The sequence below is a fragment of the Nicotiana tabacum genome, chromosome 24 (assembly GCF_000715075.1).
Source record: "Nicotiana tabacum cultivar K326 chromosome 24, ASM71507v2, whole genome shotgun sequence".
Lineage (NCBI taxonomy): Eukaryota > Viridiplantae > Streptophyta > Magnoliopsida > Solanales > Solanaceae > Nicotiana > Nicotiana tabacum.
The window spans coordinates 36812600-36831145 of NC_134103.1; positions in this window are offsets into that span (position 1 = coordinate 36812600).

An 18546-nucleotide genomic window follows, 5' to 3' on the forward strand; every position below is an offset into this window, starting at 1 on the left:
TACTTCTCGTGGACTGACCGTATGTGAGGAATGTGTCAGTTATTTGAGTAGTGTAGTTATGATCGGATATGGAGATTCTAGTATTCTAGGGATTTGAAGACTAAGAGGGTTCTCGAGGAAGATTGTTCCATGGTTGTGAACGGTGAAGATATGTTAAGAGGTTGACAACTGATGGTATGTACTATAGATATGTTATTGTGGTCTTTTCGGAGGCTATCTACCTATTTTGAAAGGATAGGAATTGATTTGGAGGCTACTAGTAGGTCTAATAAGGATGTGTGTTCTAAATCGAGTCAGATTTATCTACTCAACACAGTTATTGTGGAGGGGTATATTATTGGTTAGGGTGGATCACATTCGTGTTCTGATATGTCTCATGTGTTACTCTCCTATGCTGTTATGGGTTGTGATATGTTGGTTATCAGCACACAGATGTGATTATGTTTGGGCTTTGTAGCAAATTTCGAGTGAGATTGCTCTTGGGGTGTTAAATGTTTGATTGTGGCTTGTTTATGGTCATCTTGTTTTTGGTATATAGTGATATACATATCTCCATAGTTATGGTCATGTGCTTCATGTGTTTGATGTTGATATGCTTATGGTTGTTGATTATAAGTATCACGGCTAGATGCATTCCAGGTGGGCTGGTGTCAGATTAGGTCATGCATCGTAGTGGTGTTATGCTAGGATATGATACTTTGTGCTTATTTCATGTATTATGTTTCCCTTTGTGTGGTGGATTGATAACATTGCGCTTCGTGGTGGTATCTGTTGAGCTGGCGGGATAGCTTCTTTATTTCCATTCTCTTTCCATCATTGAGTATATTTGAGTTGTTGTGCGTTGGTGCACTGATTGCATGGTATGTGGCTCTAAGTAGGATTTGTGTGACAGGTCGGTCGAGTAGCTTGTACTGGAAGAGGTGAGTTTATTGGGCCTTAAATGAGTGCAATCTGATTTGATTAAGGTATGTTTGCAAGAATTGTGTCACTAGTCAGCTTAGATTTTGGCTATGGTTCTTATCGGGAATGAGAGCTCCACGACTTGTTGATTTGATGGATGGTTATGAGTTTCTGTATATTTATTTCACCATTGGCATTGTACGAAGGTTCCGAATAAGGTTTTAGTTGGTATAAGGTTTGTTACCCGTGTCGGGTTGGTTATCAAGCAGCTATTGCGGTCGAAAGTTTTTGCTATGTGTATTTGAGTTATGTGGTATATTATGTGATTACGTCTTGACATATGGTTATGCATTGATACAGCATGTTCAGAGTTATACGGTGCATATATGCAAGAATCGAGTCATATAATGAGTTTCGGATGTTGGGGATTTGGGTTTTAAGGTTTATGGACTAAGGTTGAAGTAAGGATCCTCTGTTAGGTGGTGTTGTCGGGCTTATATGGATTGGGGTGACATGGGATCACCCATGGTTATGTGTATGGTGAGGTTATATAAAGGTTTGATGGCTTTGGAATGACTCTTGGCATGTTCGAGGACGAACGTATGTTTAAGTGGGGAGAATGTAACGAAACCGACCAGTCGTTTTGAGATTTTGAGTAGCTTCATATTATGTATTATGACTTGTGTGTATGATTGATTTCGATTTTCAAGCGGTTCGGGATTGATTTGAAAAAATAATTCTTGTTTTGGAAACTTTAAGTTGGAAGAGTTGACTTAGGTTTGACTTTTGGGTAAACGGACTCGGAACTGGGTTTTAATTATTCTAATAAGTTTGTATGATGATTTTGGACATGCCCACAAATTTTGGTTAAATTCTGATGAGTTTTGGATAAGTTTGGATTGTATGGTGGTTGTTTTCGGTTTTGGAAATTTTGGTTGTTTTGGTTAAATTAAGACTTGCACATATGGGTAGTCTTATTTAGGGGAACGGGGATCTAGAAAGCAAAATGACTAGTCGGGTCGTAACATTTAACTTATGTTTTGCTTTGTTTAAAAATGATACTTTTACTCAATTTTATTAATTTCTAAACTAAACTCATCTTATACTCTGTTTCATATAAATTGTATATTATTTTACTTTAATTGATTTGTAAAATAAACTCATTATTTAATTTGACACCTTACTTTATTCAAGATTGTTATTATGTTTATGGTATTTAAATATATCTTTCATTCGTCTAAATTAATATTTATCACTGTTGCAAAGTACATGGTAGCACACGGGCTTTGTCGTGCGAAGGTGATTGTAATTACGGTCACGAGGTGCCATATGTGTAAGATTTGGAAATTGTGGTCCCTGACTTGTGGTTTATGAGGTGTGGTTAAGGCTGGCGTCCAGACCCGGGACCGGCCCAAGTCCGCTGGCCAAATGGGCCGGGATCGTTAAGACTGGATTTAGGGGGCCTGGGCCGGTCTCATGGGCCGGTCCTATGCTTTGGGCCTGCCAGGACCGGGACAATTTGGCCCGTCAGGGCCCGGGACCGGCCCGGTCCCTTCGTGGGCCAAACGGTCCCAATGGTCAACTTTAAAAAAAAATATTTTAAATTTAAAAAATATATATATATATATATATATATATATATATATATATATATATATATATATATATATATATATATGTGTGTGTGTGTGTGTGTGTGTGTGTGTGTGTGTGTGTGTGTGTGTGTGTGTGTATGTATTTTTTTAATTACTTATAATAATATAATAATATAACCCCTTTATTCTCCATTACTTCTTGTTCCCTTTATATAATAATATAATAAAATAACCTCCTTATTCTCCATTACTTCTTGTCCCCTTTATATAATAATATAATAAAATAATTCCTTTATTCTCCATTACTTTTTGTCCCCTTTATATAATAATATAATAAGATAACCCATATTTAATTTTTTTTAAAAACTCTGGTGGGCACACTTAGCCCATTTAGCTTGTGGGCCGGGACCGTTTAGCTCGGGACCAAACAGTCCCAGTCCCGGTCTTGGGCCGGTCCCAACAAAAAGACCGTTTGACCTATTTAATTTGGGACCGGCCCGGGCCCAGGACCGTTTGGACCGGCCCACTTGGCCCGTTTAGGACCGGGACCGGCCCACTTGCCACCTTTATGTGTGGTGTCTCGGAGTAATTCTTGTCGTAAGTCCATAAGTTGGGAGCGATTTGATTATTTGAGTTGTCATCCGTTTTTCCTTATTTGCGTTTATTTACATCTCATCGGTGTTCTGATTATGTGTTTCTTTATTACTCATTTAATATTTGCTGCCATTTATATTTCTATTACTTCATTGTTAGTTGTAAATCAATAATTTTTCCGCCGACGGTCTTACATTGATGTTCTTTCCATTGTTAGCTTATGTATATCTTGAACAGGTTTCGATGTGTAGTAGGTGTCTTGACCTGGCCTCCTCACTACTCCACCGAGGTTAGGTTTGATACTTACTGGGTACCGTTGTGGTGTACTCGTACTACGCTTCTGTATATTTTTGTTCAGATCCAGGTATTTTGATTGTGTTGTTGAGAGTTGTGTCTACACGATGGGAGACTTCAAGGGACACCTTCTTGATGTTCGCAGGCCTCGTAGTCACTATCTTACTTCATTATGCTACTGTTAAATTGTAATTCAAAACAATATTGTGTTTAAATATTCTAGTGTGTTTTAGTTGTGCTTATGACTTCGTACTACCGGTTTTGGGAAATGTATAACTATTAGCCGCTTGCGGCTATGTATGTCATTTAATGGTTTATGATAAATAATTAAATAGTTTATTTATGTTATTAAATCAGCATGTGTTAAGCTTACCTAGTTTTAGAGACTAGGAGCCATCACGATAACCTAAGGTGGGAAATTGGGATTGTGACAAGTTGGTATCAGAGCTCTAGGTTCATAGGTGGTACAAGTCATAAGCAAGTTTAGTAGAGTCTTGCGGATCGATACAGAGACGTCTGTACTTATCTTCAAGAAGCTATAGAACTATTAGGAAATTCTACTCCTTTCATTCCTTATCGTGCGACATTGATTCAGCTTGAAGCATCTATCTTATATACCTTTACATCCACTCGTATATGATGTTGCGCGCTTGGTATCAGCTATGCTCCGACGGTTTGTAATGCTGCGGATGGGCTACGAGGGGGCCATGGATGCTCGATCATTGTCTCGAGGTATTTTCCAGACTAAGGATGCAGACGTGTTGGTAGATCATAAGTTGTTCAATTGTGGGATGCAACTGGTTTGTGTATCTGATTGGTGCTGTACGAGCTTATGAAGGTTGGTAATATGGATCATCGGATATTGTACCCAATGACTCTGCACCAAGTGGGGGAGTCTACTATTGACGATCAGGTTGCATGGGCAAGTGTCATATCAGTCTTGGGTCTGAGGTTTATATGGAGTGTTGAGGGGTTCCCCGAAATTATACATGACTAAGATATGAGATTTTCATGGGATTATGCAGGAACATACGATATATCTGTATCATTGCTAAATCTACATTCCAAAATCAGCAAGGTTATAGAAACATCTTCAGATTCACAGAAGGTCTCTTCAGAGTGGGTATCTCGGTTGCATCATCGTTGGGTGCTCCAGAGAAAATATAGTAGTTTATGGGCTTTCGGACGATGTGGTTCATGCTAGGGTCTTGTACAACAAGATTTGACTTAGGATTATTGAGGAGGATTAGAAGAAATAGGTTAGCTCGGTGGTGTTGGGTCAACATAGCAACAAAGATAACTGGTTCTTTTGGTGTGATAATGCTTCACCAGCATTCTGTGGCAATACTCTTAGGTTTGACGGCTTGCGTGACTTGGTTGAGTTGGGGAAGTCCAGTTCAGATGGCTTAGTGATGTGCGGACTGGCCTCAAAGAGTTCTTGATAGTGTCGACCACGAATTGTGCTAGATGTCTACTGCCGGCATAAGGAACGTTTTGCATGTTATGATTTTTTCTTGGATGGGGTCATGGGTTCTAGACAACATGGACAATTTCAGATGTTTAGAAGAATGCTAGCATTATTTTATACCACCTAAGAAGGGTGCGCACTCCAGAAGGCGCACTGTATCTCGACTTACGGATGCCTAACTGGTAGTACGGTAATCGCCTAGTTGATAGACTGTTGATGTACAAATAAGTACTTCTCGTGGGCTGACCGTATGTGAGGAATGTGTCAGTTATTTGAGTAGTGTAGTTATGATCGGATATGAAGTTTCTAGTATTCTAGGGATTTGAAGACTAAGAGGGTTCTCGAGGCAGATTATTCCATGGTTGTGAACGATGAAGATATGTTAAGAGGTTGACAACTGATGGTATGTACTATAGATATGTTATTGTGGTCTTTTCGGAGGCTATCTACCTATTTTGAAAGGATAGGAATTGATTTGGAGGCTACTAGTAGGTCTAATAAGGATGTGTGTTCTAAATCGAGTCAGATTTATCTACTCAACACAGTTATTGTGGAGGGGTATATTATTGGTTAGGGTGGATCACATTCGTGTTCTGATATGTCTCATGTGTTACTCTCCTATGCTGTTATGGGTTGTGATATGTTGGTTATCAGCACACAGATGTGATTATGTTTGGGCTTTGTAGCAAATTTCGAGTGAGATTGCTCTTGGGGTGTTAAATGTTTGATTGTGGCTTGTTTATGGTCATCTTGTTTTTGGTATATAGTGATATACATATCTCCATAGTTATGGTCATGTGCTTCATGTGTTTGATGTTGATATGCTTATGGTTGTTGATTGTGAGTATCACGGCTCGATGCATTCCAGGTGGGCTGGTGTCAGATTAGGTCATGCATCGTAGTGGTGTTATGCTAGGATATGATACTTTGTGCTTATTTCATGTATTATGTTTCCCTTTGTGTGGTGGATTGATAACATTGCGCTTCATGGTGGTATCTGTTGAGCTGGCGGGATGGCTTCTTTATTTCCATTCTCTTTCCATCATTGAGTATATTTGAGTTGTTGTTCGTTGGAGCACTGATTGCATGGTATATTGCTCTAAGTAGGATTTGTGTGACAGGTCGGTCGAGTAGCTTGTACTGGAAGAGGTGAGTTTATTGGGCCTTAAATGAGTGCAATCTGATTTGATTAAGGTATGTTTGCAAGAATTGTGTCACTAGTCAGCTTAGATTTTGGCTATGGTTCTTATCGGGAATGAGAGCTCCACGACTTGTTGATTTGATGGATGGTTATGAGTTTCTGTATATTTATTTCACCATTGGCATTGTACGAAGGTTCCGAACAAGGTTTTAGTTTGTATGAGGTTTGTTACCCGTGTCGGGTTGGTTATCAAGCAGTTATTGCGGTCGGAAGTTTTTGCTATGTGTATTTGAGTTATGTGGTATATCATGTGATTATGTCTTGACATATGGTTATGCATTGATACAGCATGTTTAGAGTTATACGGTGCATATATGCAAGAATCGAGTCATATAATGAGTTTCGGATGTTGGGGATTTGGGTTTTAAGGTTTATGGACTAAGGTTGAAGTAAGGATCCTCTGTTAGGTGGTGTTGTCGGGCTTATATGGATTGGGGTGACATGGGATGACCCATGGTTATGTGTATGGTGAGGTTATATAAAGATTTGATGGCTTTGGAATGACTCTTGGCACGTTCGAGGACGAACGTATGTTTAAGTGGGGAGAATGTAACGAACAGACCAGTCGTTTTGAGATTTTGAGTAGCTTCATATTATGTATTTTGACTTGTGTGTATGGTTGGTTTCGATTTTCGAGCGGTTCGGGATTGATTTGGAAAAATAATTCTTGTTTTGGAAACTTTAAGTTGGAAGAGTTGAACTAGGTTTGACTTTTGAGTAAACGGACTCGGAACTGGATTTTAATTATTCCAATAAGTTTGTATGATGATTTTGGACATGCCCACAAATTTTGGTTAAATTCCGATGAGTTTTGGATAGGTTTGGATTGTATGGTGGTTGTTTTCGGTTTCGATGTTGATTTGAACATAAAGATTACCATATTGCGCAAACGATATTTGATTCGTGTTTTGACTAAACTATTATATCCGCTTCGTAATTTTGAAATCATAGTAACTGAAATCATAGTTTTAACATCGTATGAGGAATTTATGGTTATTTTACTAAGAATTGGGTTGCCAGATATTTCAAATTAATTACACAATTGCCACTGAATTCGTATTTAAAAATCTGCATTATTTTTAAATATTGAAACCAACATATCTCCTTTATTATAAGGTCAAATTGAGTGATCTAAAAGCCTAACTTGAATGGAATTTCACGAGAAATCCATTGGAAGTATCAAAAGTGAGTTTCGGGATCGTTTGACATAAGAAATAAGGCAGAACAACTGGGCGTTTTTTGCTATTAATATTCTTGGAGTTTTTCTCATCTTGAAAGTTTGGGATTGGGAGAATTCAAGGATGTTCTTCAAGTTTCTTCCATGGGGTAATGTCTAAACCATAACCTAAGTATTTCTTTTTGATTCCTTCCCTTGGTTTAAGCTTTAATCAATGATTTTAATTGAAAACCCATTTAATTCTTTAAATCAAGACCTAGGGTTATGTCCTAAATTTTAAAAATTAAAAATAAGTTAGAGGCGTTTATTTCCCGATTGCTTTTGGGGTCTTGTTCTCCTTATTAGGAGAACAACTTACTCGAATTTGGCGAGTTTTGGAGGAGTATTTCGGGAGATATGGGACATGACTAGTGTGGGTTGGACTATTGGGTTATGAAGACCAAAGAGCGATGTTTTGGCGAATTGGTTGAGCTATCAGACTCCGATTGAGTCGGTTTTTATTTATGTGAGCTTGTATTGGTTCAGGCTTCGCTCGGGTAAGCTTGGATTCGTAATCCAAGGTAATCCCAATATTGACTTTTGTTGACTTTTTGGAAAAAATATAAAGATCATAGATTTATTTATTGTAATTGGTTTCTCTTGCATTGTTTGATGTTATTAAGTCATTTATAGTTAGATTTGAGCCGTGTGAAGGTGAATTTTAGGGAAAAAGCTATTTCGGAGGGTTGAGTTATCCTAATTGAGGTAAGTATATTGCCTAACTTTATGTGGGGGAAACTACCCCTTAGGATTTGGGTTGATTGTGCTATTTGTGTTATGTGAAAGCTGTGTACGCAAGGTGACGAGTGGGTACACGAGGTATATGTGGTATTTGACTGGTTTAGATTATCTAGACTCTTCTCTTGCCTTTAATTTAATTGTCATAACATGTTACATCTCTCATTGTTAATCTACTCTTACATGCTCTATTTGACGTTGTTAGCACTTGTTCTACCTCTTACTTGTTATTTTACTCTTATATGCTTTAGTTGAAGTTATTGCCTTCCTTTTTGTCTTGTTACCTCTTAATTGTTGAATCACTTTTAATTGAAGTTATTATTTCGTGGAATATCATCTTGTTGAGTTATTGGTATTGAAGTTATAATAGCCGTTATCACATTAAGGCGAAGTTGTTAATTATTGAGATACCTTTCCTTGTTGAGAATTCCCATTCATTTTGTTATTGTTAAAATTCTTGTACACAATGTGGTTGAGCCATGAGCTATTTGTTGTGGAAATATTGGTGTTGATGACTTTGTGGCAAGTTGTGGCATATGGACACTTGTGGTACGAGTTGTGATTGTGTTGTGATATTGATATGCATGCGGTGGTATAAGGCTAGGGGTTGATATGCATACGGTGAGATAAGGTGGGCTTGATTTGCTAGTAGGGGAATTACTTGAAGCTACACGGTGAGATAAGGTAGGCTAAATCGCGTGTAGCTATTTCCGAAAATATGATTTTCAAAATTGAATGTAAGGCTCACGCGGTGGTATAAGGAAAGCTTGTGATTGAAATTGTGAAATGTGAATACAAGGCGGTACCTCGGTTGTGATTTTCATTATACATTCCATATTAGAACAACTTGTTGATTTGAACGGTCATTGTTCTTCCTTCAATCATTCATCCGCATTTTGATTGTATTTTGTTATTCGTTGTTATCTTGTGTTGGAATGATTGTGGTTTCTTGTATGAGTCATACATTCTATGTGATTTATTGTGTTGCTTTAACATGCCAATACATGCCTCCGTTATAACTTGGTGAATTGATTGTCAATGTGAATTTAATTGTGTGGAGTCACTATATCATATTTTGTTGAGTTGTTGGTAACATAATGTTGAAATGTAGTAAATGCCACTTCGCTCACCTCCACAATACCCATGGTGCGTAGAATACGGTGGCATTTTCTAGAAAACCTTGTGCATCCTTAGTAACTAAGTCACTGAAAGTAGGAGGGTCATACTTCTTGAACCTCTCAAGTCTCTTCTTCTCCTCCTCAGATGCGTCTGGCCTGACCTCAGGCTGAACCGAAATAACAGGTTGTGCTGGCATAACTCTTGGAATCTGATCAACATGGACCCGCTGCTCTAGAGTACGGGTTGCGGGAGTCTTAGATCCTACCACATCCTGAGAAGTAGCTGGAGAAACCGGGATCAATCCGGCCTGAGCTAAAGTAACGAACACGATCAAGAAGTGTGCTAATGTCTCCTGGAGTGCAGGGGTAGAAACAGGCGCCTTGGGTTCCTGTTGTCATGACCCAAACCGATGGGCCGCGATGAGCACCCGGTACCTTACTCAACCGAGTACCGACGTAACGCATCTTTCTTATTACATCATTATATACACGTGACATACGGGCCTAATAAGCCAACATGATCATTTATAAACTCAAAACATAGGCCGACAAGGCCGTACAATCTTTCACGTGCACGACATATGTCTACAAGCCTCTAAGAGTACATAAATATTATAAAGGTCGGGACAGAACCCCGCCATACCAAACCATACACATCTAAATCATACTGGCCAAACAAGCAATTCCGGAGCAAATGGAGTACACCAATATCTTCTACTGAGCTGATCGCCTACTTGGAGGACTCTCGACCTGTCTATCGAGACCTGCGGGCATGAAACGCAGTGTCCCCAGGCAAAAGGGATGTCAGTACAAATAATGTATCGAGTATGTAAGGAATGAAAATCAGTAAATAATAGACATGAGAGAAACATGGAGTAAAAGATTCGACATGTACGTCTGCATAGCTCTGTGAATCATTTCATCTTTATAATGTCATGCATATGCGTATAAATGTCATACCATGCATAGGTATATGTGTTCATAACATCATCAAGCCTTTGAGGGCATCCCATCATATCATTTCGGCCACTGTGGGCAAATCATCAACGTATACCAGCCGATCAGGTGGTGGTGCGTATATAACGCCATAACCTTTTTTCATATCCCATATACATATAATATACATATATACGTGCATATAATGCCGTCTGGTCATGGGTCAATGTATATATATAAATGCATAAAATGCATAAGAAATAAGTTAATAATAGTTTCTCGGAATGTCATAAAAATTATATGCCTTAAGAAATACATTAATAAGATTTTCTCGGAATGTCATAAAACTAATATGCCTGTCGGATAAATTTTATCAAATACGTATTTTTCTGAGACCCATGAACAGAATATATAATAATAATTCACATAGAAAATCAAGAATATAGACACCCCTAATATTTCAATGAATAGAGTCGTTTATGGAAACTGTGCGTTTGCTCGTTTCTTTCAGTATCATTTGGGTCATGCCAAAAAGAAAGAAGGGATAGCCTTAACATACCTGAGCCGATTCTCTTGACAATTCCTCTAACACACGTTAATTACGACAAAATATGGAACAAGTCGTATGAAAAGCTCGAAGCAATTACGTTGCTTATGCAAAGAAAATCTTGGCCGAAACCTTTCCTTAGGAATTTTGCAACAACGTTGCTGTTTGGAAAGTGAATTAAAGTTGCTATATTTCTTGGATTAGAAAGTGATTTGGATAGTAACGTTTCTATATGTTTGGCTGAAGCTTTCTTGTTATTGTAGAGATTTACAAAATGACGTAGAAAAGATTTCTTAACCTTTGGGAGTGGGCCCCACTTGATGGCTTAGTTGGCCAATAATTTCTTCAAATTTTGCCACCTTTCATGTGACATTAAGAGTCATTAATTTGAACATAATTGGCTACCACGTTTCTTGTAACGACCCGGCCGATCGGTTTGAGTATTATAACCCTGTTTTCCTATTTACTGCTTAATTTATGCTTTACATTTGTTATGTGACTTTCCGGGGTAATTGGTTTAGGTATGGTGAGTTTTTTGAATGATTTGGAATACCTAGTTCCAAGGTTTTGAAATTCAGTTGAAAAGGTTGACCAAATGTTGACGTATGTGTAGTGACCCGGAGAATATTTGCTAAGGAAATTAAGGTTTTGTGGTGTCGAGGTAGATCAATTAGGTTTGGAGAATATTTTCTAAGGAAATTAAGGTTTTGGGTTGAACAATGCACCGGGAAGTAAAGGAAATTTTTTGGTAGAATCCGTTCCGGAGCTTCATTTTTCTGATTTTATAAACCCGACCCCATTCGTATAAAACACTATTGGGGGTCATTTTGAAGGGTTTCATCTGATATTTTAGAGAGAGGTGAGAGCAATTTAGAGAGAGAAAGTGTAGACTTAGTCATTTATCCATCAATTTCTTGTTCAAGGTTTAAAGATTTCACAAGGATCTTGCTAGGGCTTCAAAGAGGTAAGAATTTCTTTCCTCAATTCTTCAATTTCGGGTTTGGAGTAAAGAAGGGTGATTTATAGTATGATTCTTGGGTGTAAGAGTATTATGTATACATACCAATAAGGTTATGGAAATATTGTTAGCTTCAAATGGGTAAAGATTGGGTTGAAAATGGTAGAAATCTTCATAGACTTTAATTGAAGATTTGAGGCTCGAGTTGATGTCGGATTTTGGTAAAATTTGTATGGTTGGACTCGTAGTTGGATGGACGTTCATATTCTGTAACTTTTGTCGGGTTCCGAGACGTGGGGTCCACGAGCAATTTTGAGTTAATTTCGGAATTTTCGTTAAAATGTTGATTTCGTTAATTAGATGAGTCTATTATTGTTGTATTTATGATATGTAATTGCTTTTGGCTAGATTTGGGCCATTCAGAGTCGGATATTCATGGGAAAGGCATTGTGACCGATTGATTGAGCTTGGTTCGAGGTAAGTGGCTTGCCTAACTTTGCGTGGGGAAATCCCTTTAAGATTTGGAACTATTGTGCTATGTGAGCGCCGTGTACGTGAGCTGACGAGTACGTACACGGGCTAGTTGTGGTAAAACCCGATTTTCTTACCGAGCAGCAACATATTTTCCTGTTATTTTGAGTTATACCATTTTAATGAATACTAATCTATTTTCATTCTTAATTGAGTTATTCCAATATGTGTAGCTATCATGTTTAGTCTAATACAATATGTCTACGTGTCTTAATTGTTTATGTGAATTATGTGCAGCATGCTTAGTGAATTTCCTGCTTCTTCCCTGACTGGTACTTAGTCTAAATTGTAAATATTTCGTGATGTAGTTGTATTTCTATCATTCGCACTGCATATTTACTTTGGGACTACGGAACGGTATTCCGGGAGATCCCCCTATCTTGAATATTACTTTGGGACTACAGAACGGTATTCCGGGAGATCCCCCTGCATATTTACTTTGGGACTACGGAACGGTATTTCGGGAGATCCCCCTGCACATTTACTTTGGGACTACGGAACAGTATTCCGGGAGACCCCCCTGCACATTTACTTTGGGACTACGAAACGGTATTCTGGGAGATCCCCCTGCACATTTACTTTGGGACTACAGAACGGTATTTCGGGAGATCCCCCTGCTCATTTATGTTTGGGACTACGAGACGGTATCTCGGGAGATCCCCTGTTGTGTTTCTGTGTACTGAGCTGCTACCTTATATGATTCCATTGTTGTTAAATTTCAGCTTTTATTTTATTGCGGCATTAAACTCTATATTGTTTTATTATATATTTACCAGTAGAGCCCTAACCTGACCTCGTCACTACTCGACCGAGGTTAGGCTTGGCACTTACTGGGTACCGATTGTGGTGTACTCATGCTACTCTCTGCACATGTTTTTTTCGTGTGCAGATCTAGGTGCACCTTATTAGCCGCTCTATCAGTGAGCCGAGACAGCTTTGGAGACTTCAAGGTATATCTGCCGCGTCCGCAGACCTCGGAGTCCCCTTCTACTCTTTCTCATGCCCATCATCTTTTGTATTTTTCCTTGTTAGACTCTGACGTATAGAGACACTAGATTTGTTTTTCCTTCTGTAGTTTGGTAGTTTGTGATTCACGATGTTCCGGGTTTTGGGGTTTGTTGTGTATTTTTGAATAGTTGGTTAAATTTATATTTTTAATTCATTATTCCGCAAAATGTTAGGCTTACCTAGTTGTAGAGACTAGGTGCCGTCACGACGTCACACGGAGGGAAAATTGGGTCGTGACATTTCTACACCTTGAGCTCATCCAAAGACCTTAGTTAATTATCCACAATTCCTTAATCAACTTGTTAATCTCCCATTATCCAATAATTAATCAATTACCCACATAATTAAGAATTATCTCAAATTACTTAAAATACTACTCACTTTTAACACACCTTATACACCTTACTATCATGGCCATGGGGTACCTTGTATGGTACTAGTTCATAAATACCGGGTATTTTAGCTCGGGCCGTATTTTATCCCAAAATGTCAAACCTCGATGAAATTCATTTTCTTCGACTTGCTTACCCTCTCAACTTCACGAATTTACTCATCACTTGTTTGAAATAGCATAATGCTTATAATCTTAAAATAATCCCATTCCCGAACTTACATTGATTAACTTATGACGAAACTTTAACGTACGAAAATGCGGGATGTAATATCTCATTTCCGAGCTTTCACCAATTTGCTTATGGCATACTTTTACGTACGAAAACATGGGGTGTAACATCATTCCCTCCTTTGGAATATTCGTCCTCGAATGTTGATTGATGCACTTATCATTCTCATAACCCATAACTCTTGCGAATACTTTATTACTCTTCTTGCCATATAGGCAACTGTTCTGTGAATGAATCCCAAAGGCCAGGGCATTCCACCCTTTAAGTCTCTTTCTCACAACACAACTTGTAGTCAGAATTCTTCTAATCTCATAACTGTTGCTACCTTTTATCATGCAGCCTTTATGACTCTAACTTTGTATGTGCGCCTATGTGACTCTTCTCTTCTCTTTCCTCCAGCTTTTAGCCAATCTGTAGGCTTCACTTTGTGAACATATAAAAATTATGTCAAGCTATCCCTCTGGGCGTCATTAGATTTACTACATCTAAGTAGGCCATACTATACCATAATTCTTACTTCGATTTATCGTTGCGGAGGTCTGCTATCAAATTCCAGCTACTCTTGTTGCTTATCCATATGTATAAATCTAAGTCCTTTAATGCTTCCTCGTTACTGTTCATCTTAAGAATGACGACCTAATCTCAGCTCATACTTTGTGACTTTTGTCCATCCATTATGATTTGCCTCAATATTGATCTACAATATACCACTGATAACTTGAAACTTCTTACGTAAAACCTAGCCACTAGGGCTTACGTTGCATCGAGGAATATTTGAAGTAATTTCCATAATCATATTTCATAGTATCTCGATGTGATTCACCTTATGGGGGTATTTTGATCTCGTGCCGTCCGCAAAATCTTTTATCCTTCTCTTTTTTTTTTTCTTCAAATCATTATTCAATCGAAGGCCCAAACGTTATCTTTTATCTGTCACAATTACACCTTCATTTCACTACCAGGGTAGCATTCCATCTCTTCTAAATGCTACTAGCCTTAGACTCCTTTGAGTTCATTCAGGCTATACTGAGCCTTCTATTACTTAGAGAACCCATCAGTTTTCTTGTTTTCATGGGCTTAATCCCGAGAACTTATTCATTCTCGTCACCTTCTCACTCACCCTTTCTTGTTCTTACTCTTGTCTTCCTAAAACCTTGTCCCTCTATCATACTTTAGCTTGTGACCTACATATATCCATTTATACTGCTCGCAATCTTGCTTGCACCATAGATTTCCTTGTATTATTCTGGAACATCAAGCGAGACATCTCATCGTCTCTAACTCTTCTTTACTCTCTTGGCTAGATCTCTCGGTACCTAGAAACCATAGGCTGGAAAATATACCATTGACGATGCTGCTATCATTCCTGGATACTGAATCCCCGTGCTTCTAGCCTTCTATCCGAAGTATGGACTATTCACAGCCTTCTGCATTTGAGTATCTCGTACGTTGTTCACCTTTACCTTACTTACTTTAAAATCTTGCATCACATCTTGCATCTGTTTCATAACCTCCCTTCCATATAGGTATAATTCACATCCACAACTTGGAGCTTTATTATAATACTACAATCCGGTGGGAGCTTCATACTGACTTCTTATAAGGCTGTTACCTTTCTAACTGGCTTTATCGTAGAGCTGTTATAGACTATGGCTGTTGTACTATCTCTCTTGTACCTCTGATATTAAGGCTGGTCCTGCAATGTTCTCGATCACGATTTCTATAATTTTCTAGGTCCAATAATCAGACTCCTGATTTACTTAGTTGATGTAAATCTTTAGTTTCCTCTTCCCTTTGATCAACCTTCGGGTAGGCTTAAGCTATCTTCCGATCTCCGGCTCATGGTATTAGCTATTATTTCATGGACGCTATAGAATATCCAGGATTTAATCTTCTAACAATTCAATTCTTTGTCTATGACCTGGACTCAATTCTTCATTTTAACTTATATTGGAGTCTTCTATGGCTGTATGATTGTCAACATATATGTATACTCCAAAATCGCAAGTGCATTCATAACATAACCAACTCTGGATCATTGATCGAATAGTTCCTTTTGTTCCTTCTCAACTTTCTTTAAACGCAAGCTATTAATTTTCCTAATCTTCAGCCTCCTTGTTGCGTGCATACTTAGCTTATCTTAGTTCCCGCGCATGCCGGAATTTTCGTGCAACTCATATGATCTCGAATATTACTTTTGACTTTACTTCCCGTTCATTAGCCACGGTAGGTGCCACTTTTTTTATAGCTTGCATACAATGTTTGTAGTGAGACTATTTTTTTACATGACTTTTTTTTTCTCCTTCGAGTTACCATGTTTAGGTTGAAGCCTTCTTCCTTATTTCCTCAGTTAGTCTTTCGTTGTAGTACTTAGGGTAGACCTTCTAACTCTTGTAAAGCTGCGAGCTTATTACATCGCATACTCGATGGAATTCTTGATGTTTGTACTCACCTATAATTATCCGTAGTTCTTACCTCCACGCCCTTGTGCTTGTAAGATTGCTTCTGAACTGATATTTTGACTTTCTTCCCAGTGGCACTCTCTTTTATTTCCATAACATTCATACGATACCTTTAACTACCCCAACTCTTATCTGAATATTTCTCAAGTATTACAATGACATTACTTCGAGGCTGAATTTACTATAGTAGGTTTTACCATATTTATCCTGCACGATCTGCTGACTCATCTGTAACCTCCTATTTATCCATAACTAGGTTCTTCCCGAATCAACTACCAACTACTCGTTGGCCCATTCTCATATCAACTTTCTGCGTAATATTTCTGGGTTTATTTCCTTTGTCTTAACTTACCTTTCGCACTGGTTTCTTATTTATCAATAACATCCCAGACAGGAACCCTTACTACCTTTCCTTAACATCGTGTTTGCATAATGTTCTAGAATGGGTGCGGCCAATTGTACATACCTCTGTTACTATTGAATATAATTCAAAAAGCTTATATTCCTCTGCCTGAATTATAAACACTAATAGCCTTCATTAACTGGGCGCCTCGTACCCTTCTTCATCTTGCTTCTTTTGCTTGTTGAAACTTGTATTTATCTTCTAAATCTCTCATTGTCTTTCACCAAAAAGGTGGATAGGTATTCTTGCCTCAAGGATCCTTATCAAAAGGCTTACACCTTTCAGTACGCATATGATCTGCTGAAGACCTCACATTTACTTATCATAAGCATGATGCAAAGTCGAGTTCTTCTGACTCAACTCTTCCATAGCCATATCTTTTACCAACCGTATTTCTGGATGTAGGTATCATCTTATTACGAATAAAATAGAAGTTAGGAATTTGAATATCTTACAACTGAGCTCTACCACACTATCTAGAGTAAGAAGAAAGAGTGACAGTCCTAAATGCCCTGTAGCCTCCTGCTTATAAGTGTGGTGCACGATACACCCATAAACAAGACTCTACTAGACACGGCTTGTAGACTCCCTAGGACACAACTTCTCAGATACCACTTTTGTCATGACCCAAAATGATGGGCCGCGACGGGCACCCGGTACCTTACTCAACCGAGTACCAACGTAGCGTATCTTTCTTATTACATCATCATATACACGTGACATACGGGCCTAATAGGCCAACATGATTATTTATAAACTCAAAACATAGGCCGACAAGGCCGTATAATCTTTCACGTACACGAAATATGTCTACAAGCCTCTAAGAGTACATAAATGATATAAAGGTCGGGACAGAGCCTCGCCATACCAAACCATACATATCTAAATCATACTAACCAAACAAGCAACTCCGGAGCAAATGGAGTGCACCAATATCTTCTGCTAAGTTGATCGCCTACTTGGAGGACTCTCGGCCTATCTATCGAGACCTGCGGGCATGAAACGCAGCGTCCCCCAAAAAAAGGGACGTCAGTACAAATAATGTAACGAGTATGTAAGGAATGAAAATCAGTAAATAATAGACATGAGAGAAACATAGAGTAAAAGACTCGACATGTACATCTGCATAGCTCTGTGAATCATTTCATCTTTATAATGTCATGCATATGTGTATAAATGTTATACCATGCATAGGTATATGTGTTCATAACATCATCAAGCCTCTGAGGGCATCCCATCATATCATTTCGGCCACTGTGGGCAAATCATCAATGTATACCAGCTGATCAGGTGGTGGTGCGTATATAACGCCATAACCTTTTTCCATATCCCATATACATATAATATACATATATACACGTATATAACGACATCTGATCATGGGTCAATGTATATGTATAAATACATGAAATGCATAAGAAATGCGTTAATAATATTTTCTCGGAATGTCATAAAAATAATATGCCTTAAGAAATACGTTAATAAAATTTTCTCAGAATGTCATAAAAATAATATGCCTGTCGGATAAATTTTATCAAATACGTATTTTTCTGAGACCCATGAACAGAATATATAATAATAATTCACATAGAAAATCAAGAATATAGACACCCCTAATATTTCAATGAATAGAGTCGTTTATGGAAACTGTGCGTTTGCTCGTTTCTTTCAGTATCATTTGGGTCATGCCAAAAAGAAAGAAGGGATAGCCTTAACATACCTGAGCCGATTCTCTTGACAATTCCTCTAACACACGTTAATTACGACAAAATATGGAACAAGTCGTATGAAAAGCTCGAAGCAATTACGTTGCTTATGCAAAGAAAATCTTGGCCGAAACCTTTCCTTAGGAATTTTGCAACAACGTTGCTGTTTGGAAAGTGAATTAAAGTTGCTATATTTCTTGGATTAGAAAGTGATTTGGTTAGTAACGTTTCTATATGTTTGGCTGAAG